The sequence below is a fragment of the Gossypium arboreum genome, chromosome 2 (assembly GCF_025698485.1).
Source record: "Gossypium arboreum isolate Shixiya-1 chromosome 2, ASM2569848v2, whole genome shotgun sequence".
In the NCBI taxonomy this organism is placed as follows: domain Eukaryota; kingdom Viridiplantae; phylum Streptophyta; class Magnoliopsida; order Malvales; family Malvaceae; genus Gossypium; species Gossypium arboreum.
In genome coordinates this window covers 61,816,204-61,840,225 of record NC_069071.1, presented here as the reverse complement: position 1 = coordinate 61,840,225, position 24,022 = coordinate 61,816,204, and the positions used below count along the sequence as shown (strand labels likewise).

The window sequence follows — 24,022 nt, the reverse complement described above, 5'->3', positions numbered from 1 at the left end:
TAATATTTACATACAAACTTACCTTGATGCAAAATGTGGAAATTTTGCAATTTAGTCCAAAACTTTTTCCTTCCCCGCTCGAGATCAATTCCGTGTCTTTCTTGATCTATAATAACACATTTAGCTCATTTAATACTCATACTATTTATTTCAATCCAAAAATCACATCATGGAAAAATTACATTTTGCCCCTAACTTTTCAAAATTACAATTTTGCCCCTAGGCTCTGGAATTTAATTTCAGCCCTTATTCTTATATTTTATGATATGCTGGACATTTTCTCTTCTACAACAACATCAAATTCTCACTCTATCATATAGTTATGAACAATAGGTATTTTTACCGATTATCTTGCTTTTACTCGTTTTCACTTAAAACCGAGTAGCACAAGTTATTTAACATAATTTAAAACCTCATATTCTATCATAAAACATCAAAATACACAAATTTCACCTATGGGTATTTTTCCAAATGTGAACCCTAGGTTAAATTATTACTAGCATAAGCTTAATCGAGCTTCCGGATTCCAAAACGTAAAGAACGTTAAAAGCGGGGCTTGGAATCACTTACTATGGAGCTTGAAAATTGAAGAAACCCTAGCTATGGAGAGAGGGAGAATTCGCAGCAACTAAGGAGGATGATGACCAATTTTGTGTTATTTTTCCCATTTTATTTCATTTAATATCCAAATGACCAAAATGCCCTCCTTACTAAACTTTCAAAATTCCTTCCATGTCCTAATTTTGTCCATGAACTTAAAATTGGTCAAATTGCTATTTAAGACCTCCTAATTAATATTCCAAAACAATTTCATACTAAAACTTCGGGATGCAAATTTTGCAACTTATTCGATTTAATCCCTACTTTCAATTTAAGCACTTTAGGCATAGAATTTCATCACGAAATTTTCACACAATCATGCAATCATATCATAAACCCCAAAATAATTATAAAACAATTATTTCTATCTCAGATTTGTGGTCACGAAACCACTATTCCGATTAGGCCCTAATTCGGGTTGTCACATGGTCTATTCGAGAGATGAAACTGAACATGCTGAACACCTGAGGCTAGTGTTGCAAATCTTACGAGATAAGCAGTTATACGCAAAGTTCGGTAAATGTGAATTTTGGTTGAAAGAGGTTAGCTTCTTGGGGCACGTGGTGTCCGTGATCCGGTGTCGAGGTGGACCCGAACAAAATTTCACCATAGTCGATTGGAAACCACCAAGGAATGTTACCGGTTAGGAGCTTTTGGGGCTTGCTGGTTATTACCGACGATTTGTAAAGGTTTCTCGACGGTAGCCACGCCAATGACGGCTTACTCCAAAAGGATGTTAAGTTCGAATGGACGGAGAAATGTCAAAAAAGTTTTGATCAACTGAAAGCTTATTTGACTGAAGCCCCAATTCTAGTGCAACCCGAATCGAGCAAAGAGTTTGTCATTTATAGTGACGCATCCCTACTTGGGTTGGGTTGCGTATTGATGCAAGAAGGGCGAGTTGTGGCCTATGCGTCGAGACAATTAAAGCCACATGAGAAAAATTATCCGACCCATGATCTCGAATTGGTCGCCATCGTATTCGCTTTAAAGATATGGCGACATTACTTATTTGGTGAGAAGTGCCATGTGTATTCGGATCACAAAAGTCTCAAATATTTGATGACCCAAAGAGACTTAAATCTGCGACAAAGGCGATGGCTCGAGTTGTTAAAAGATTATGAGCTCGTCATTGATTATCACCGGAAAGGCTAATGTGGTTGCGGATGCCTTAAGTCGAAATCACTTTGTTTGCTTTCTGAGCGATGAATGTACACTTGTCTATCCTACCCGACAATGTGTTAGTAGCTGAATTGAAAGCCAAACCATTATTGATACGTCAAATTCGTGAAGCTCGAGAAAGTCGACGATGAGTTGGTTGCAAACGGGATGAGTGTGTTCGAACAAGGACTCGAATTTCAAATCAATGATGACGATTGTTTGAGGTTCGAAGTCGTCTGTGTGTTCCAAAGAATTGAACTTATTCCAATAATTTTGAACGAAGCCCATTGTAGCCGAATGGCAATCCACCCGGGGAGTACGAAGATGTACAACGATTTGAAACGTCAGTTTTGGTGGCATGGTATGAAACGAGACATCTCTGATTTTGTTTCGAAATGTTTAATATGTCAACAAGTAAAAGCGGAACATCAAGTGCCATCGGGATTACTTCAGCCGATCACGATACCCGAGTGGAAATGGGATCGAGTCACAATGGACTTTGTATCCGAACTGCCATTGTCAGCAAGTAAGAAGGATGCGATTTGGGTCGTTGTAGATAGATTGACTAAGTCGGCTCACTTTGTCCCGTGACGCACGGATTTTTCAATGGACAAACTAGCCAATTGTACGTTCTCGATTGTGAGATTACACGGGTGCCTATTTCCATCGTGTGGGATAGAGATCCGAGATTTACCTCGCGATTTTGGAAGAAGTTGCAAGAAGCTTTGGGTACCAAGTTGCATTTCAGACCGCTTTTCACCCCCAAACCGATGGTCAATCCGAACGGATAATTCAAATACTCGAGGATATGTTGAGATGTTGCATCCTTGAGTTTAATGGTTCATGGGAAGCAGTATCGCCTTTGGTTGAATTCGTTTACAACAATAGCTTTCAATCAAGTATTAAGATGGCGCATTATGAGGCTTTATACGGTCGTAAATGCCGTACCCCATTATTCGGATGAACTTAGTGAAGGTAAATTCTTGAGGTTGATTTGGTTAAGGATGCCGAGCAAAAGTTCGAGTAATTCGTGAAAGTTTGAAGGCGCGCCGGATCGCCAAAAGTCGTATGCGGATTTGAAAAGGAAAGACATTGAATATCGGGTTGGAGACAAGGTATTTCTTAAAGTCTCACCGGAAGAAGGTGCTTAGATTTGGCCGTAAGGAAAATTGAGTCCGAGGTTCATCGGTCCGTATGAAGTAGCCGAACGAGTTGGACCAAGAGCGCATCGATTAATTTTACCCCGAGCTTGAAAGGATCCACAACGTTTTCCATGTCTCGATGCTTGACGATATAGATCGACCCGTCGCACGTAACCACTCCATCGAGATTGAGATTCACCTAATTTGAGCTATGAAGAGGAACCGTTCGCATTATGAGGCGTGAAGTAAAAGAGTTGCGCAATAGGAAAATACCGTTAGTGAAGGTGTTGTGGCATAAACACGGAATGGAAGAAGCCACTTGGGAGCTTGAGGACTCTATGAAAGAGCGATACGAGCCTATTCACGGTAAGATTTTCGGGACGAAAATTTCTTAAGTGGGGAGAGTTGTGACATCCCAAAATTGACCATAGTCGGAAGTGGTTTCGGGACCGCTAAACCGAGTCACCGACATGTTCGAACGTAATATTTATTGTCTAGAATATGTGAACATGCATATGTGAAAGTTTCATTCTCTAATTTTACCAATTGTGTGAGAAATTATTAAATAGGGATCAATATGAGACATGGTGAAATATGATAGGCTAATGTTAAAGTGGCCTATTAATGCATGTAAGAAAAAGGGGGGACTTGCATGTCAATTTCCCCCCCCAATTAGTAGTGGCCGGCCATGCTATGGGTGGAAAACATGTCTCCAACATGTTATGTTAATAGTGTATGTAGGAAACTATTAAAAAAAAAAGCTAGCATTAAAGAAATGGAAAAAAGGGGAAATGATGAACAAAGAGAAATGGTCTCATGCATGCCCCCCCCCTTTGTTGCCGTGAGTTGAAAAAAAAAAAGAAAGTGTTCATCCTTGGTTCATGCTTGGCCGAATTGAAGGAGAAAGGAAGAGAAGGTTTGGTCACCCTTGAGCTTGAATTAAGGTAAGTGAGTTCATGTTGGTTCTTGAAAGGTTAGCATACTTTAAGCTAGCTACTAAGTTTCCTACTTAGCCATGTCAAAACCTTGATGATGAATGTCTTGAGGAAAGAAATTGGTCTTTCTAAAAAAAAAAAAGAGATTGATGTTTAATCACTTAAGGATTCGGCATTGTTTAGGATGACTTAGTTAATATGTGATTTTGGGTATTTTGAGTTTGAAATGTAAGTATATGTGTGTGCTTGGTCATAAGAGTTTGCTAGAAAATTTTGTTGGTTGAGTGATGAATGGCGAATGAACTATGAATGTTATGAAAAGAATGTAGGAAGCCCAAGGTGTGAATTTTAGTCTCGGTGATAGGAAGGATTCGGTTGGTGTTTTGATGTTGTGGATGAGACATGAAGTCTTGACCATGGTGTTAAAAATGTGGTACTTGTGTTAGACTTAGAATCAATTTGCTATATGGTTAGTATAGCTATGGATGACCGAATATGAGAGCATGATTAGATGAAGAGTTTGGTTAATTGATATGTGGTAAATGTTAAGTGTTAAATGAAGTGGAAATGATAGATTGATGTTGCACATTCGGCTATAGTTAGGCAAATCGATGATTTTTATCTTGACTTAGATAATTGGCTATAAGTCGAATAGCTTAAGATCATAAGGTAGAAAGATATAAATTTGCCATGTGCCTCCTATGCTATGAAATCATTAGTATTTTGATATTAATATTTGGCAAGATGGTTAAACTAGTTAATTTATTGATTTAGCTCAAGGAGTTAGAGGAGGCGAATCAAGCAAAAGCAAAGGGAAGAACGTCGAGTAGCCGAGTTGGAACCGTTTTACCTAACACAAGGTAAGTCATTAAGCACATATGTTTGATATTGCTTAAATGATTGTAAAATCTATGCAATTGTATTTAATGGGATGCTATATATATATATAAATGAAATTGTATGTGTATGGAGTGATGACAATTGTTGAATGTAAAAGAAATAGTGAAATGTGTAGAAAGTTTGCCTTCGGCACTAAGTGTGTGGGCAATACGTGTGTATGGTGACGAGATTGGCACTAAGTGTGCATGCTGGAAATATATGGCACTAAGTGTGCATGCTGGAAATATCTGACCTTTGGGTGTGCGAGCTCGAAGGGTATGGCACTATGTGTGCGGGCTTAAATTGCATGGCACTAAGTGTGCGAAATCGAGTAATAAGCCTTTGTGTGCGTACTCTATATATATATATATATATCTCCGATCGAACAATTATATGGAGGGTGTGTCTCCATCGAGTTGAGTATGGACAGCGGATCGGGTAAGTACCTCGAGCTCATGACGAATAGAGAATACGTTCATGCTTGGGGTTGAATTTGGTAAGCCTTAAATCTATGTGATGATTGAAATTGTATGGTTGTGGTGGAAAATGAGTTAATGTGTAAAAATGCTTGATTATCTTGTTGTGTAGAATATGAAATGTGGATGTATGACTTGGTACGAGATTGGACCGAAAGGTCCGAGGTATTATGGTATAGATTCGATGTGGATGAGTACCTAGCCTCGTTTGTTGTACATGTTGTAGTAACTTTATCGGTGGATTGATGAATGCTTATGACTTCTTGAGTTGTAAACTCACTCGGTGTTTTTCTTGTCACCCATTTTAGGTCTCTCGGACTCGTATTGTTTGCGTGATCGGGACCGTCGTTGAAGTCATCACACCGGCTGAAATCTTGTGGTATTGTTTTCGTTGTTGAAGAACATTTGGCATGTATAGGCTATTATATTTTGTCGAACTGTGGGTTGTAAACTTTAAGCCATGTGAAAATGGCCTATGTGGTCGCCGAGTGGGATGCTAGAACCTATAGCCACGAGTCTTAGAAACTCTAATTTTGATAAGGTGGCCATAATTTGTGTCATGTATGATGGATGATTAAGGCCAAGGAAAGATTCATGAAATTGGCATAGTCTACTGCAGTAACTGTTGCGGATAGCAGCAGTGAGATGAGATTAAAAAATCACTAAAAATAGTAGAAGTAGAATTAAATAGTGAGTAAATTATGAAATTGAACCTTAATGAATGTATTTTTATATGGACGAAACGAAACGACCATATGAGCAGTATACTGAGAAATATTAAAGTTCTCGTGAGACAGGGCCAGAACGGTTTCTGGGTCCCCTGTCACGACTTAGAAAATTTACCATAAATTATCCAGAAAGTATTAGGAGTCATGCCTTATATGTACAGATTCAATTTTTAGTCTAGTTTCATTAGAAACAAACGGCACCAGTATTAAAGCCCTGTACAGAGAGATATTCAAGTTGTAACGCGTGAAGGTCAGAGCAGTCAATCCCTGTAACATGGGTGACTTTAACTAATAAACTGTACCAATTGGCCCGACCAAAAATTCTAGAAATAAATCCATGGATGGGTATGTGAGTATAAATTCAGGGAAAATTTACGAAACCAGTTTCCGAGTTTTGAAACTCGAGATATGATTTTTAAGGCGACGGTGACGCAGTTTTCCAGCCTGACTGGTAATGTCAAATTGGTTGGTACCTTGAGAGGATTTGGCCGTTAACCCCTCGTGTCCGACACCGGCGATGGTCACGAGTTAGGGGTGTTACAGGATTTCTATCTATCTGAAGTGGCCTTTACACAATCACGGGTCACTTTAAATTTTTCTTCAGTCTCCATGACTAAGTCGACCCTTTTAAATCTGACTCTCTTTAACCTCGGTCCAATATAAGGGCGTTCGACGTTTTCGCCCATACAATACCTCACAAGGCGCCATTTTCAAGCTCAACTGATGGCTTGTTGTAAGCGAATTCAATCAGTAGTAGATTCATTTCCTAACTGCCTTGGAACTCAAGGACACAACAACTCAACATGTCTTCAAGGATCTGAATTACTCTCTCCGATTGACAGTCGGTTTGCGGGTGGAAGGCTATACTAAATTTCAAATTTGTCCCCAAAGCTTTTTGCAATTTCTTCAAAAACCTCGAGGTAAACCTTGGGTATCTATCCAAAATAATTGACAACGGCACTCCATGAAGCCTCACAACCTTAGAAGTGTACAAGTCGACTAGCTTATCAAGTGAGAAGTCAGTACGCACCGGAATAAAGTGGGCTGACTTTGTCAGTTGGTCAACCACAACCCACACGACATCTTTCTTTCTCGGGGTTTTTTGGCGAACCTGTCACGAAATCCATTGTGATTCGATCCCATTTCCACTCAGGAATCATGATAGGCTGAAATAGACCCGAAGGTACTTGGTGCTCGGTTTTCACTTGTTGACACACTAAGCATTTTGATACAAACTCCAAAATGTCTCTTTTTATACCCGGCCACCAATACATTTTCTTCAAATCATTGCACATCTTCATACTTCCGGGGTGTATTGACAGACAACCACTATGTGCCTCAAGTAAAATTTTCTAAATCAACCCGGTATCCTTAGGAACACAAATCCTAGCACGGAACCTCAAACAAGCGTCGAAACCAATCTGAAAATCTGATTCAAGACCTGATTTACACTGAGTTCTCTTGGTTAGCAATTCACTGTCACTCTTCTGTACTTCAAAAATTTCTTGGAGAAACGTCGGTCTAGCCTTTAACTCTGCTAAAACCCAACCATCCTCCGACAAAGCCAATTGGGCGCTCATTGCTCTCAAAGAAAATAACGATTTTCTACTCAAAGCATCAGTGACCATATTCGCCTTTCTCGAATTGTAGTCAATAATCAACTCGTAATCTTTTAATAATTCCAACCATCTTTGTTGCCTCAAATTTAAGTCCTTCTGAGTCATCAAGTACTTAGGACTTTTATGACGATATATACGTGGCATATCTCTCCGAACAAATAATGTCGCCAGATCTTCACAGCAAATACTATGGCGGCCAACTCTAAGTCATGTGTCAGATAGTTCCTCTTGTGAGGCTTCAGCTGTCTCGAGGCATAGGCTATAACCTTTTCTTCTTGCATGAACACGCACCCCAATCCATTCAAGGAGGCATCGCTATACACTATAAATTCTTTCCCTGGTTCTGGTTGCACTAAAACTGGAACTTCGGTCAACACGGTCTTTAATTTCTCAAAACTCGGTTGGTACTTCTCTGTCCATTCAAATTTGACATCCTTTTGTAACAACCTTGTCATCGAAGTAGCTATCATCGAGAATCCATTTACAAATCTTCTGTAGTACCCAGCTAAACCCAAAAAGCTTCGAATCTTTGACACACTCCTCGGTGGTTTCCACTCAACAATAGCCGAGATATTACTCGGGTCAACTCTGATCTCGTCGCCCGATACAATGTGTCCCAAGAACGCAACCTAACAAAGTCAAAATTTGCCTTTACTGAACTTGGCATACAGCTGATTGTCTCTCAGAGTCTATAGACCGATTCTCAAGTGTTCGGCATGTGCTATCTTATCTCTAGAATAGATCAAGATATCATAGATAAATACAACGACAAATTTATCCAGATATGATTTTAAATATCCTATTCATTAAATCCATAAACACAGTGGGAGCATTTGTTAAGTCGAAAGGCATGATGAGGAACTTGCAGTGGCTATACCTCATCCTGAAAGCAGTTTTAGGCACATCTGACTCTTTAACACACAGTTGATAGTAGCCGGTTCTCAAGTCTATCTTAGAAAACCATGCTGCTCCTTTCAATTGATAAAACAAGTCATCTATCCTCGAAAAAGGATATTTATTCTTGACTGTTACCTTATTTAACTGCCGGTAATCTATGCACAACCTCATGGATTAATCCTTCTTTTTCACAAATAACATCGGAGCACCCCACGGTGAAAAGCTTGGTCTCACAAAACCCTTGTCAGTCAACTCTTGCAACAGTGACTTTAGTTCTTTCAATTCAGTCGAAGCCATTCGATACAGAGCAATCAAAATAGGTGTTGTCCCTGGCATTAGCTCTATACCAAAACTAACTTCTCTGGTAGGAGGCAACCTGGACAATTCTTCCGGAAATACATCCACATATTCACATACAACTGGTACTGACTCAACCTTCAGCTCTGACTCCTTAATATTCATTACAAAAGCCAAATAAGCTTCACAACCTTTTCTCAAACATTTCTAGGTAGACGTCGAGGATATTACAATAGGCAATTTCTCTGGTCCATCTGATTTAACCCAAAGAGTTTTACCATTTTCACATTTCAATTTAATAACCTTTTGTCTACAATTTGCTACAACATCATGGAGTGTCAACCAGTCTATACCCAATATGACATCAAACTCATCAAATGGTAACAACATCAAATCGACCAGAAAACAGTGACCTCTAACTATCAATGGACATTTCTTGCATACTTTATCGACTATCATATATTTGCCTAATGGGTTTGACATATTAATCATAAATTCTGTAGACTCAACAAGCATACTCATGTTAGACCCCAATTTCATGCACACATACGAATGAGTAGAACCAGGGTCAATCAAAGCAATAACAGTAATATCATAGAGAGAGAATGTACCAGTGATCACACCGGGAGAAGTTGCATCTTCACAGGCGCGTATGGCATAGGCTCTAGCCAGAGCACTTACTTCAGATCTCACTATGGTGTCTCTTGTTACATTCTTGCTATTAGTCCCAATTTCGATATTCTTCTGAGGTCATCCTTTAGAAATGGTGCCACTTGGCCTTGTACTTTGACATTTTTCTCTTTCAGTCACTTCGAGGCAATCCTTGATAAAGTGGTCTTGAGAACCACATCGGAAACAAGATCCATTGTTCATCCTACACTTGTCGAATGACTTCTACCACAATGTTGGCACTCCGGCCTAGAAGATTTGACATTACCCACACTAGCCACCGATATAGCCTGAGACTTGAAACTCGAGTCTTGCTTCTTACGATTTCTGTGCGAATGCCCAGCTGATACATGAGAATGAGAGTAAACGTCTCTGGATTTCTTAGACTGAGATGGAAAAAACTTGCTTGTATGCCTCTTCTTTGCATCTCTAGTCTTTGCCTCAGTTTTCTTCTTTTCCTTAATCAATTCCTCAGCTTTACAAGCTTGATTAACGAGCACCACAAATTCCTTCAACTCAAGAACACCCACTGACAACCTAATATCCTCATTAAGTCTGTCTTCAAACCTTACACATCTTAGCCTCGGAGGACACACACTCCTGAGCGTACTTACTAAGTCGGACGAATTCTCTTTCATATTCAGTAACAGTTAAGCGGCCTTGCTTCAAGTCAAGAAATTCCTTACACTTTTGATCCATGAATCTCTCACTAATGTATTTCTTCCAAAATTCTTCTTGAAAGAATTCCTATGTGATTCTTTCATGAGATACCACTGAAACTAATGTCTTCCACTAGTGGTATGCCGAGTCCCTCAACAAGGATATGTCACACTTCAAGCATTCTTTGAGAGTACATGATAACTTATCGAATACCCGAATAGAATTCTCAAACCAAAGTTCTGTATTTTTCGGGTTATCATCGGCATTGGCCCTAAATTCCTCAGCTCCTTGTTTTTGAATCTTGTCAACCAGGGTTCTATGAGACCTCATAAAGTTCATACCTTGAGGTATTAAGGGTACAGGTTGAGGAATAGGTGGGGTGGAGGGGGTTAAGCATTCAGGTTCACTCGAACGAACTCCGTGTACTATTCATTCATCATATGAAGAAATGATTCCCGAGCCCCTTCTCTTCCTCCCTGACTAATCGTGGGAGGTCGATTATCAGATGGCACCGCCCCTTCAGTTGGGGCCAGTGCGTTACACTCAACATCATCTGCCATTGATCGATCGGGATCAATTACTATAAGAGAAACAAAATTTTAAGCTTGTCAGGAGTCGTCACACTATCATGATACATATATAACTGGCATGTATAGCTAACTTCATTACATGCTACATTAGTCTGAGAAACGACTAAACCGTAGCTCTGATACCACTAAATGTAACACCCCTTACTCGTGTCTGACACTGAGACAGCATACGAATTATTACCAGACTTTAACATAAGCACTCAGCCAAAATCGGGCCATAAAGAAAATTTTATTCTATTTATAACTTTTCATTCTGAAGTACAACATCCTTTAAACAGGTTTACGAGTCTCAAATCATACGTTGAGGTGGTTTGGGACTAAATTAAAGACTTTGGAAACATTTGAGGACTTAGAAAATTTTCATCATGAAGCAGGGCGACACGCCCATGTAGAAGGGCAACAGGCCTATGTGGCCATTTTGACGTGGCCGTGTTGAAGGCCCGTGTAATTCACACGGCCTAAGTACGAGGGAACACTTTCGTGTTTCATACTCGTGCGAAATTAATTCCAAATTTGGACTTACAGGGGTTTTCACATGGCCGAGCACACGCCCGTGTCCCTCACATGGCCATGACACACCCGTGTTGTAGCCCTTGTGTAAAAACCTTGGCATTCTGTTTCTGACATCATCAACTCTTAAGGGTCACATAGTCAAGACACACGCCCGTGTCCTAGGTTGTGCCCTTCACACGGCTGAGACACACGGCTGTGTCTCTGCCCGTGTGTTTACTACCATGCATACTGACTTGTAAAATTGAAGTGCAAGGGACACACAGTTGGACTCCACGCCTGTGGATCAGACCACGTTACACACGGTCTAGACACACACCCATGTTCCTGCCCGTGTGGATAAAAATAAGGCTATCTACCAAGCCTCTTTGCCACTCTTACTTGCACTAACTTACACAAGATCAACCAAACCAATACAATTATAACATATAAATTCAAATCAGCCACAATCATTGGAAATTTGCATCAAATGCATCGAATAATAAGTAGTATTAGCCAACATTAATGGCCTATACAAAATGTTATCATATCCATCATAAGAGCCAACACTTGTGGCTAATCAAACAAGACACTAAACCAAAGACTTGAGTCCCTATAATGCCAAAATTACAACATTTAAATTAACTATACCAAAAGCATCAAGTGATAGTGTGATCAATGCCTCTGACATCCCTTGATCCCTGATATGAGCTTGACAGCACTATAAGAAAATGGAAAGGAAGGGAGTAAGCATAAAGCTTTGTAAGTACATATATGCAAATAATGTATAAGTAGGAACTCATTCATTAGATGACAATTTATTAAACTTGAATGATGTATATCGTTTAGACCTCTTTATCTTACTCTTCACTTTATTTACCCATACTTGTTACACCTCGTCACATAATAAAGGCTTACTCATAAGTTTAGTACACATACCTGTAATCACCCGTAAAATAACTCAAGTTCATTCTCTTTAATGACATACCTCATTGGAATTATCACCAACTCACTTTTCGAGTTAGCCGTTGAACATTCAGAATACTAATGGATACACGGGAAGTTCACACCTGAGTGTCATATAAGTAGGCATAGCTACCTCATGCTATGAAATGCTCGCATTTTGAGCTAGTCACTGGCCTTTTTACCAAGTCAGTACTCGGATTCCATAGCACTATCATGTAACGCCTGCTCATTAAGCTAGTCACGGGTTTATACACAAAGTCAGCACCCGGACCCATATAGCGTTAACATGAAATGCTCAATCAATGAGTTACTCATGGGTTTAGTCACGAAGCCATTACCCGGACCCACATTACATATAACAATCATCTTATGAACTCAGTCACAACTCATGAGTTCAGACCATATAATTTCTCATGACTTACTTTGTGTATCCTATACTATTCTTGAGGTTCAACGGGATTTCAGATCTAACTCAATATTGATACGTGATATTCGTGACAGGTTTTAAAGATTTATGAATGAATCGTTCTTGAGACTAACTTATTATCACGATTAAGGCAAGTGTACCAATCGAACAGTAGTATAGTTCAACAAGACCGAATTGTCGAACCCAAAGGAACCACGAGTACTAGTATTTACTTCCTTATTATTATCTAGCCTAAAAATTAAGAGGTTTGGTTATCAAAACTAATTACTAACTAAGAATGCACAGAAAGAAAATTTGGGAAATACTTTTGGGAAAATTCGATTGATTAAGACAATACCTAAGGAAAAATCCACCTAGACTTCACTTGTTATTTGACTCTGAATCAGACAATTTATTCATTTGACTTGATCCGTAGAAATCCTTAAGTTATATTATTGTCTCTCTCGATACTAATAACGTCTAACCTAGGTTGAATAATTGAAATCTCTTTCTAATTAACACCTTAGAATTGCATTAACTCGATCTATGGATTCCCTTATTAGGTTTCACCCTAATCCGGCAAAATCTTGTTAGCCTATCTCTAGGCGCGCAATCAACTCCACTTAATTGTGACAAATTTACTTTTAGACAGGGTCTATTCCTCCTCTGAATAAGAGCTTAACTTGAATCAGTATCTTAGAATATCAAAACAAGAATTAAGAACACATAATTAAGAACAAGTCAAATATTTATCATACAATTCAGATAATAATAACAAGACCTATCTTAGGTTTCATTCCCCTAAGGTATTTAGGGGTTTAGTTCATACATATGAAAGAAAACATCTTAAAAGCATAAAGATAACAAAACATAAGAAAACCCAAAACTCCTGAAGGAAGATCTCCAGTCTTAATGATGAATTTGGCTCTTGAGATGGATCAATCGGCTCTCCTTGAGTAATTCCTTGCTTCCTACTCCGCATCCCCTTTCCTAAGTGCCTCCTCAAGTGTTTAAATAGGCTTTGGAATGCCTAAGAGCCCTCAAAATTGGCCTTTTCTATAACACCCCTTACCCGTATTCCGAGCCTAGAATAGGGTACGAGGCATTACCGAACTTAATATGATCAGTCATGTAAAAATTAGCCATAAAATTTCTTCTAAATTAAAAACTTTCATACATATGTTTAACGTCCCTTATATGGGCCTACGGGGCCCAAACCATACATTCAGGGTGGTTCCGGACCAAACCGTAAACATATGAAACTTTTGCAACACTTAGAAAATTTTCACACTTTGGAGAGTCACACGCCCGTGTTTTCAACCCGTGTATCAGTCACATCTCTATAATCTAAATATATTTTCATAACAACTTATCTTGATTTCATACTATTTCATATTTAAGCTTAAATAACCAAAGTATTTGAAATATCATCTTTATACAAATAGTACACATGAGGTATATAATTCCATAATTATGAATAAACACATTTATCAAACATTTTCCATATTCATATATCAATGTCTCATGTCTCCCTATATCAATAACCGTCATTTTCATGAATTCCAGGTTCAATTTCATAATTATTTGTCTCGTATTCAATTTATTCCATGTCGGAACTTTATTCATCACAAAACTCACAGGGCAATACATAGTAAGTCTCCCGTTGAACACTTCGGATCAATCCTTGATACTTGGTGGTTTCAGCACATAGCTCCACCCATCATATAGTTTGGCTCTCTTGTACACATGGTGAACACTTAGTACCACCCATGTGACCTAGCCAGTTTATCTTGTAGCTCTCTTGTCTACATGGTGTCCTTCACCTGGAACCACGCATGCGACCTAGCTACATATATCCTGTAGCTCTCTTATCTACATTGTGTACACATAGTATCACCCATGCAACCTAGCTACATCATAATGTCTCGTAGCTCTCTTGTACACATGATGTGCACTCAGCACCATACATGTGACCTAGCTATATACCATCTGTATCATCCAATCTTTCCGAAGGTTCAACCGGGATTTCTCTCTCTTTTCCAGTAATTCATCTTGTCACTGAACTGAAATGCTCAATTTGATCATTTATTCAATTTTCATGCTTTTACATTATTCACAATTTTATCATCAATACACATGAAATAACACATCATGAAATTCATAAAATTAACAAAAAATCACTAAAATTTAGCCATATAAACTCACAAGTTCAACTTTTTTTTTTTTGGTATTATAACGATAATCATAATTTCATAATAAATATTCCAAATGAAACATTATATCATTTTTAATCCAACACTTATTGATTATAATCGGGCATGTGATTAATTTATACACGAGTCATTCATATATTTTTCCTCGTCCTCCTCTCCATCCACATCCTTGGTATAAATAACACACTTGTAAGTAACCTTATCCATAATTTTCACTAGTTACTTATGTGAATATTCAAGCTATCCACCCGTGTCATAGTCACTAAATTATTTATAACTGGAGGTACAAAACTCCAAATTAAGATCTGCTAATTTTCCCTGAAACTAGACTTAAATATCTTCTTACCATGAAAATTTCATAATTTTTGGTTAGGCCAATTAATACAGTTTATTCATTGAAGTCTCCCCTGTTCTACTATCTAACAGTTCCGACCCTTCTTCACTAAAAATTAATTATCTCCTCGTATAGGATTCGAATGATGTTCCCATTTTTTTCTCTTAAAAATAGACTAATTCAAGATTCTAAAAATATAAATTTAAGCCCCTAATTATTTTTATCAAATTTTTGATGATTTTACAAATTCAGAATAGGGGAACCCGAAATCATTCTGACCTTGTCTCACAAAATTTATCATATCTCATGATTTAAAATTCCATTGCTTACATCATTTCTTTTATAAGAAACTAGACTCAATAAGATTTAATTTCATATTTTATTCATCCTATAGTTCTATTTCTACAATTTGTGGTGATTTTTCAAATTTAGACTACTGCTGCTCTCCAAAACAGTTTTAGTGCAAAATGTTGATTTCCATTTTGCCCAAATTTCACAATTCATACAATTCAGATTGAAATTCAGAATTTCCACATAAAACTCTAACTTCAAACTCTTTTACAATTAGGTCCCAAACATTCACTTTCTATTCAATTCTTTCAATACAATCAACATATAAACAATTTAAATCTCTAATTCCATGCCAAATAATCATATACTTCCAGAACATATTCATAGCAACTTTCAATTTCTTTCATAGAATCAAAAACTAATGAATTCAACAAGTGGACCTAGTTGTAAAAGTCATAAAAACACAAAAATTTCAAGAAATAATCAAGAATTGAACTTACTTGCAGTAAAAATATGAAAAACCAGCTTAAGGGAACTCTTCCATGGTGTTTTCTCTGATGAGAATGCAGAAAATAAAGAGAAATCTAGATAATTCCACTTTAGTCCTAGCTTTATTAAGTAAATTTTTCAATTTTCCAATTTTTCCCTTAATTCTCCTTATTTTCTTGCTGATTTCATGCTCTTGCCCTCTAGCCCAAAGAGATCTAGGGTCTATTTTCCTTTTAAACCCTCTTTCTTTTATCATTTAAGCTATTTAATCATTTCCCACAATTTTGCATTTGATACAATTTAGTCCTTTTTGTTCAATTAACTATCAAAACTTTAAAATTTCTTGACGAAACTTTAATACTAACTTATTAACACTCCATAAATATTTATAAAAATATTTATGGCTCGATTTAAAATTTCCGAGGTCTCGATACCTCATTTTTGATTCTAATTATTTTAATATTTATTTTTAGTACACTATTCACTATTTCAAAATTTTTCCTAACTTCACATTTAACTTATACTCACTAAATTAATAATATTTCCTACTCATTTGTCGGATTTAGTGATCTCAAACCATTGTTCTGACACAACTGAAATTTAGGCTGTTACATTTTCCAAATTGGACTAAACTTTGGTTCGACAGGGACATGCCCGTGTGAGGAAGTTCAGGCCATGTTCAAGGCTGTTAAATGGGCACGGGCGTGTGGTCCACCCGTGTAAGTCGTGCTTCAATCTTGCCAAATTGACACGGTCGTGTGAGGAAGTCCAGGCTGTGTTGATTTCCCACGTGCGTCCATTTTCTCCATTTCTAGCCCGTTTCTCACTCTTTTTACTCTCCTATGCTCACCTAAGTATAAAACATGAAATTAAAGGATTAGGAGTATCGAATTCACCAATTCTAAAGAGAAACCATCCATAAATGTGCTAAGCATGGGATAAAAATATGTATAAATTACTGTTTATTAAATACCCCCACACTTAAGCATTTGCTTGTCCTCAAGCAAAAATCCTCAACTCATAATTAAAATAAATTCTTCTCAATTTATAATCCCTATCAATAATATCTCAAAATAATCCATAAGTACTCATACATTGAAAATTCAACTAAAAGTACATCGAAGTTTCAAACATTCCAAGTTAAGCATTTTATCATGAAAACATAGGTGTCTCCCCTCATTTAAGTGATTACCTTTGATCAAAAGATCACAGAGTTTAACATCCTCACTAAAGATTCATTCAAATCACTCAAGTGTTTAAGGACATCAATAAAAGCACTCATTAGTCAATATGAAAAGTTATTACCATAGGCTTGCTTGAAAATCAAATCTCTACCACTATATATTGAGCTAATACATCAATCGAAAAGGTCTTTTTAGAGGGTTGTAACGTGGCTTTGGTTAGGGGGTGTGGCCACAAGCTGAAAGAAGATATTAGAATCGAGATTGAATTGAAAAATTACCTAGTTAGAAAAATAACTAGTCACCAGTTGAATACAAGTGAGCTTCTTCTCAGAATATGGAATTAACACTCAAGCTCAAAAATGATGAATTACTACTAATATGAATGTAAGTATTTTTTTTAAGAACAAGTCAATATTTAGAAGCAGGAAACATAACTAAGCAATTTGTTCAAATCAAATCTCGACAAAAATAAGGATCAAATTAGGGGATTTCAACAATAATGGTTATGGGTTAATATTAAGGGTAAATGAATTAATGGCTTATTAGGCTTAAAATGAGTTCATTAAAGGTTAATTATGGAGGTAGGATTTTGTGGAGTGAGTGGGTTAAACCTAAGTGCCTTTTATCATCTTAACATATCAAATCAAATGGTGTGGTCTTGATATGCACAATCAAGCAAGTTCTAGAATAACAAATCAAAACTGACACACTCGTAATGAAAGTGAGCATAAAAGGAATAAAATATGCTTTAAAGGCTTAAGATCTCACAAAAATTATGGCTTTTTGTTGTTCAAACTTGTGAATTTCAAGTCAAGATAATACCTAAACTTAGGGAAATAACCTAAAATTTTTTAATTCTTCAAAAATCAACTTATCATGCTTGATTCTCTAATGTCTTAAAGTTTAAACAATCAATGCATAAATACCTATGTTTTAATTCAAGACATATCAATAAAAATCATAAATTAATCAAAATTCATTCTAATAGTGATATGAGTGATTCACGTGAGAATAAGATAAAATTTAGGGATTTCTAACCCCACACTTAAGATGTACATTGCCCTCAATGTACAAAGAAAGATATATTGACAAAGATAGATTTATAATCATAAGATAGGGAGTGAAGTGAAACTTCCTAAATGATGAATGAACTCGAATTGGAGTCATGGAGAATAAACGGTCAAAGCAATGATGAGGGTGGAGGAGGATACTCTGGTGGTGGTAGAGGTTGGGTTCCACAAATGCTGCGCCAAAAAGAACATTATATCTCATGGTGGCTATGGTCGTGGTGAAGCAGGGCATGCTAGTCGTGGAGAACCTTTCCTACTGGAGTTTCAAGTTTCTAAGTAATAGTGAGTTTTGGAGCTCTTTATAACTGTGATATAATCAGGAATAGGAAATATGTAAAGTAGAATAATTACTCGTAATGAAATTGTCGAAATTAAAAATTGTAAAATAATAATTATAAAACCTAATAAAAATAAGCTTAATGAAAAATAAAAAGTAGTCTTAAAATAGAATAAAAGTAACAACATAAAATAATAAATAAAAGTTTTTAAACATCTTCATCGCTAGATGGTTCGTGAGGTGGGGGTGGCGATGAGATGTGGAAGTGCTGAAAAATCTGTTATAGAGTAGCATCAATGTTATCGAAGCACTGAAAACACTGCAGCTCTAATCGAGTAAGGTGCTCAGAGATATCGACGTATGAAGCCGCCATATGAACTGGACGAGAGGGGGTAGTGGCTGAGACGGTGGGTCCTCATGACGTGGAGGGACATCATTAGTAATGTCCTCTGGATCCTCCTCCTCGGTGGACTGGACGAGGTGGTATTGAAGAGGGTAGGTGCCACGTCATTTCTCGATCATCCTCATACTTAGCATGCTCGAGATGCCCTATGGAGACATCTGGCCGATGAGAGTGAGGGAGGATGATTAGGCTGCTGTGTTGAGGAGCCCAAAGTGCCGAGCCAGTCGAGTCACATAGGGCCCGATAGAGATGACCCCTCTCCTGTGTCATTCCGTCTGGTGGTGAATGGCGAGGGCAATAAAGTAGGCGAGGTCGATGATGTGCCCATTCGTCGTACTCCATAAGAAATAGGCGTCGTGGGTGGTAACGACGCCGGTGCTCTCTCATCCCCCTGTCAGAGTGTGAGCCCAGATGGCGTATAGATACCTCAAGGATAGAGGGAGAGCCGATGCCTTGGAGCAGCTAGGATCGTAGGTGGCCAACGCAGGGACGAGGTCTCTCCAACTTTTTGAGGAGGAGTAATGGATGTGGCGGTGGAGGGTGTTGAGTTCATTATCGTCTATGAATTCCTTCGTGTATAGCCCTAGTGCAATCCCGAACTCGAGTACGCTCAACTGGCGTACTAGACCACCAAGGCAGAACTGGATAGTTCCAGGATCGTCGAAGTTTGTCATGACGGTCTGAAGATGGAATGTCGAGTAGAGTTCCAATGTGAACTCGAGATACGTCAGCTCGACGATCTCAAAGAAGAGCCCCCACGGGTCAGTCGTTAGGAGGGCTAAGACCGCGTCAACCAATTGAATCTGTTCGAGTGTGACCCAGTCAATGTAGTGGCCCACACCTAGGGGTCGGGCCCGTAATATCTGATATAATTCCTCTTAGAGTCCCAAGGGAACCTGGAGGAATGGGTGCCTAATCTTCGTGGTAGGACCCGAGGATAACGCTGTTCCTTTCCTCTTCTTCGAGGTAGGAACAGCGGTCTTCTTACCATGTGAGGACGACATTGTACCTGTATTGAAAAATCGAAGTTCAACCAATATGCCCTAAGAATAGTATGGAAAATCAAGACTAAATATGAATATTTCATGAGATTTACGTACGAGATGATACAAACTAAAACAACTAAATATATCAAGTTAAAGGACTATGGGAATAATGAATGAATGCATGTGGGTAAGCATAAATTTCATGGAAACAAGGAAAAATGAAAGAGAATAGCATTATGTAGTAACTAAAATGACAAAATTTTTATTAAACAAGCATGAGTATTTTAATATTTTAACTATGAATATTCATTCAAAATAGTTCAATAGAGTAGAGAAATCATGAAATAAGCAACATATTTAAAGAAAATAGAGAGAAAAGAGTAAACAAACGAAAAAAGAAGGAGCTTGGGGCGTCGGAATCGATGTTGTAGGCGGTGCACAGGTGTGGGGGGTAGGGCGTCTGAAGTTGCAGCGGCTAGGGTTAGGAATTTTTGGGGAGGGAGATGATGAATAGTGAGGGATTTATATAGATTTTGAGGCACACGGCCGTGGGACACGCCCGTGTGGCCTAATTTTTACTCGTGTGTTTTTGCGAATTTTAAATTTGGGCACGTCTGACATTCAGCCCACGCCTGTGTTCTTTGGGCATGTGGGTGCACACAGCCGTGTCGCACGGTCGTGTCTTGCTTTGTTCACTTCTCCCACGCTCGTGTACATAGGTCCACACCCGTGTTCATTTTGACAGTGTCAACCACAGGTGGATGGCACGGGCGTGTCGCACGCCCGTGTTACATTCTCAGTTTCAACCACGGTTTTGAGGCACGGGCGTGTCTCACGCACGTGTTGTTTTGGCAGTTTCGCCCACGGCCATGTTGCACTGCCATGGCAACTTATCGCATCCCATGTTGGGGAAAAAATCTTGCCCTGTTTTCACACGGCCTAATGCACACCCGTGTGCCTGGCCGTGTGGGCTTTAGCAAGCCTACGTTCCATGATTTGGTTAGTATGTTAGATGATAAAAACTAAAATTTAAAGAAATTAACACTATTAGTGCTTGGGTTGCCTCCCGAGAAGCACTTATTTATAGTCTAAGATCGACTTACCTCTCTTCTGCATGGTTAAGGTGGTGTGAGAAGTTTACACTCCTCATCCCTGCTATCAACTTTATCAACATAAGGTTAAGACGGGTATTGTTTACCTTAAATGTGCCAAATTTGGGATGAATTACCTCGACTGTACCGTATGAGAAAATATTGAGTACCGTAAGAGGAATTTCTTCATTAGGCTCAGGAGTGGCAATGCGAGGATCTGTTGCATCTAATAGTACTTTGTCTCCAACCTTAAGTTGATTTGGTGAGGTATTGAGCTTGTCCTGGCTCAGTTTTGGTTTATCAACTGTTCTCAATTTCTGTGTCCACCATTCATCTAGCTCCTCGATTTGTAGCCTTCGTTCTTCATAGATAGGTCCTTTGTTGTTGTTTGAACAAGGCTCATATGTGTTCTTAGAAATTGTTTCCTGCATAGAGGGTTTCACCACATGATCAGTACTAGTAGAATGATTTATACAACCACCTTAAATTTTTGATGTGTTACTCGAAGTACGAGCTTGAAGGGTGATTGTTTCATCTCCCACACGAAGTGTGAGTTCACCTGTACCAACATCAATAATGATTCTAGCAATCGCTAAAAAGGGTTGTCCTAAAATTAAAGGTGCGTTACTATTCTCTTCCATGTCTAGAACAAAAATACCTACTGGGTATATAAATTTATCGATCTTAATGCGAACATCTTCAATGATACCCCTAGGAAATCTAATGGTTTTATCAGCCAATTAAATGTCCATCCTAGTTTGTTTGGGTTTCCCAAGACCTAGCTATTTAAACATTTATAAGACATAACATTAATGCTTATGAACATCTAAACTACCAATTAAACAAGGAATTGTAAAACTCCCTGGATCTTTTAATTTGTTGGGTACCTTATTCTGTAATATGGCTGAGCAAACTGCATTCAACTCCACATGCGACACCTCATCCAACTTTCGTTTATTTGTTTAAAGCCCATTTAAAAACTTGACTGCGTTTGGCATCTACTAAAAGGCTTCAATAAATGGTAAGTTAATATGTAGTTTTATTAAAAGTTTAAGGAATTTACCAAATTGTTTGTCTGACCTGTATTTCCTTGTCGCATTGGGGTATGGCACACGAAGTTTATATTCTATACTAACTGGCTTTGGGTCATTTTGGCCTAACTCATCCGTACCTTTTCTTACCATCATTTCTGGCCTTGGGTTTGCAACTAACCCTTCCTCATCTTGAATGGCAATCGCGTTGAGTTGCTCCCTTTGCTTAGATTCAGTGTTGCTTGGCAGGCTACCTTGTGGTCATTAGAAATTAAATTGGCGAGCTGTCCAATCTGAGTTTCGAGCCCTTGGATTGATGCTTGTTGATTTTTGAGTGCCGTCTCGGTATTCTAAAAATGAGTTTCTGACATCGAGATGAATTTGGTTAGCATCTCCTCAAGGTTTGGCTTTTTCTCCTGCTGGTACGGTGGTTGCTGAAAGCCTGGAGGGGGTGGTGGTCACTGATTTCCTTGGCCTCCCCATGAAAAATTTGGGTGGTTCCTCCAACCTGCATTGTAAGTATTGCTATAAGGATTGTTGAGTTAGAGGATTGTTACCCATGTAATTTAACTGCTCGTTCTCCATGTTGTGGCCACAAGGTGGGTATTCTGAACTGCTTGATCCACCTCCACTTGCTTCGCACTGCATTACTGGGTGAACCTGTGAAGAACTAAGAAAACTATCAATTTTCTTATTCAAGAGTTCTACCTAATTAGAGAGCATGGTGACCGAATCGACGTTATAAACGCCAGCTGTTTTCGTTGGCTTTGTCCTCATGACTTGCCACTGATAGTTATTTAGTGACATCTCCTGTATAAATTCATAGGTATCTTTAGGTGTCTTATTATTGATGGTTCTGCCAGCAGCTGCGTCAATCATGTGCCGAGTCGAAGTGTTCAGGCCATTGTGAAATGTTTGAACCTGTAGCCAGAGTGGTAACCCATGGTAACGGCATCTTCGAAAAAGGTCCTTGTATCTCTCCCATGCATCATATAGTGTTTCTAAATCCATCTACACAAAAGAAGAGATATCATTACGTAATTTAGCCATTTTAGCCGGCGAAAAATATTTTAATAAAAAATTTTCGATCATTTGTTCCCAATAGTGATTGACCCCCGTGGTAATGAATTCAACCACTGTTTAGCTTTGTTTCTCAATGAAAAAAGGAACACCCGAAGGCGAATGGTGTTATCAGAAATGCAATTAATTTTAAATCTATCACATAGTTCCAAAAAGTTTGCCAAGTGAGCGTTGGGATCTTCGTCCTGCAAACCGTCAAACTGAACAAATTGATGTATCATTTGAATTGTGTTAAAAGTATCTACAGCTACAGCAGGTCTAACTATGCTCGATTCAGTTCCTGTTAAAGAAGGTTTAGCATAATCATACATAATATGCGGAGCAGGATTTTGATTAATAGCAATCGCAGGAGGTAGCGTATTTTCTTGGTTTTCAGCCATCTCCTCAGTTGTGGTTGAAGTATCGTCCTCTTGCTCTTCTGTGTATCGTAAGCTTCACCTTATTTCTCTTCAAATTTCTGTGAATTGTGTGATCAAGCTCACTATCAAATAGTAATGGTCCTGAAGGGTTTCTTCTGGCCATAAACTAGAAAAACTGTCTGAAGAAAATAAATGAAGAATTAGAAAATAAAATAAAAATTTAAATTGCAATAAAAGTAAAATGGCTAAAGTAATAAAAATTGAGTGTTCCTAGTATCCTAGTTCCCCGGCAACGGCACCAAAAACTTGATACTGATATTCATGATAGGGTTTCAAGATTTATGAATGAATTGTTCTTGAGACTAACTTATTATCACGATGAAGGCAAGTGTACCTATCGAACAGTACTATAGTTCAGCAAGACCGGATTGTCAAACCCAAAGGAACCACGAGTACTAGTATATACTTCCTTTTTATTATCTAGCCTAAAAATTAAGAGGTTTGGTTATCTAAACTAATTACTAGCTAAGAGTGCACAGAAAGAAAAGTTGGGAAAATACTTTTGGGAAAATTCGATTGATTAAGACAAATACCTAAGGAAAAATCCACCTAGACTTCACTTGTTATTTGACTCTGAATCAGAAGATTCATTCATTTGACTTGATCTGTAGAAATCCCTAAGTTATATTATTATCTCTCT

At 38.2% G+C, this 24,022-nt stretch overlaps 1 non-coding gene across 1 annotated transcript; it reads left to right on the top strand.

The window, feature by feature from the left end:
- Positions 1 to 22,820: 22,820 nt before the first annotated feature.
- On the top strand, positions 22,821 to 22,927 carry LOC128289559 (small nucleolar RNA R71). Its single transcript, XR_008279205.1, has one exon. It is a non-coding gene; the product is annotated as a small nucleolar RNA R71 (small nucleolar RNA).
- The last annotated feature ends 1,095 nt before the right edge of the window (positions 22,928 to 24,022 follow it).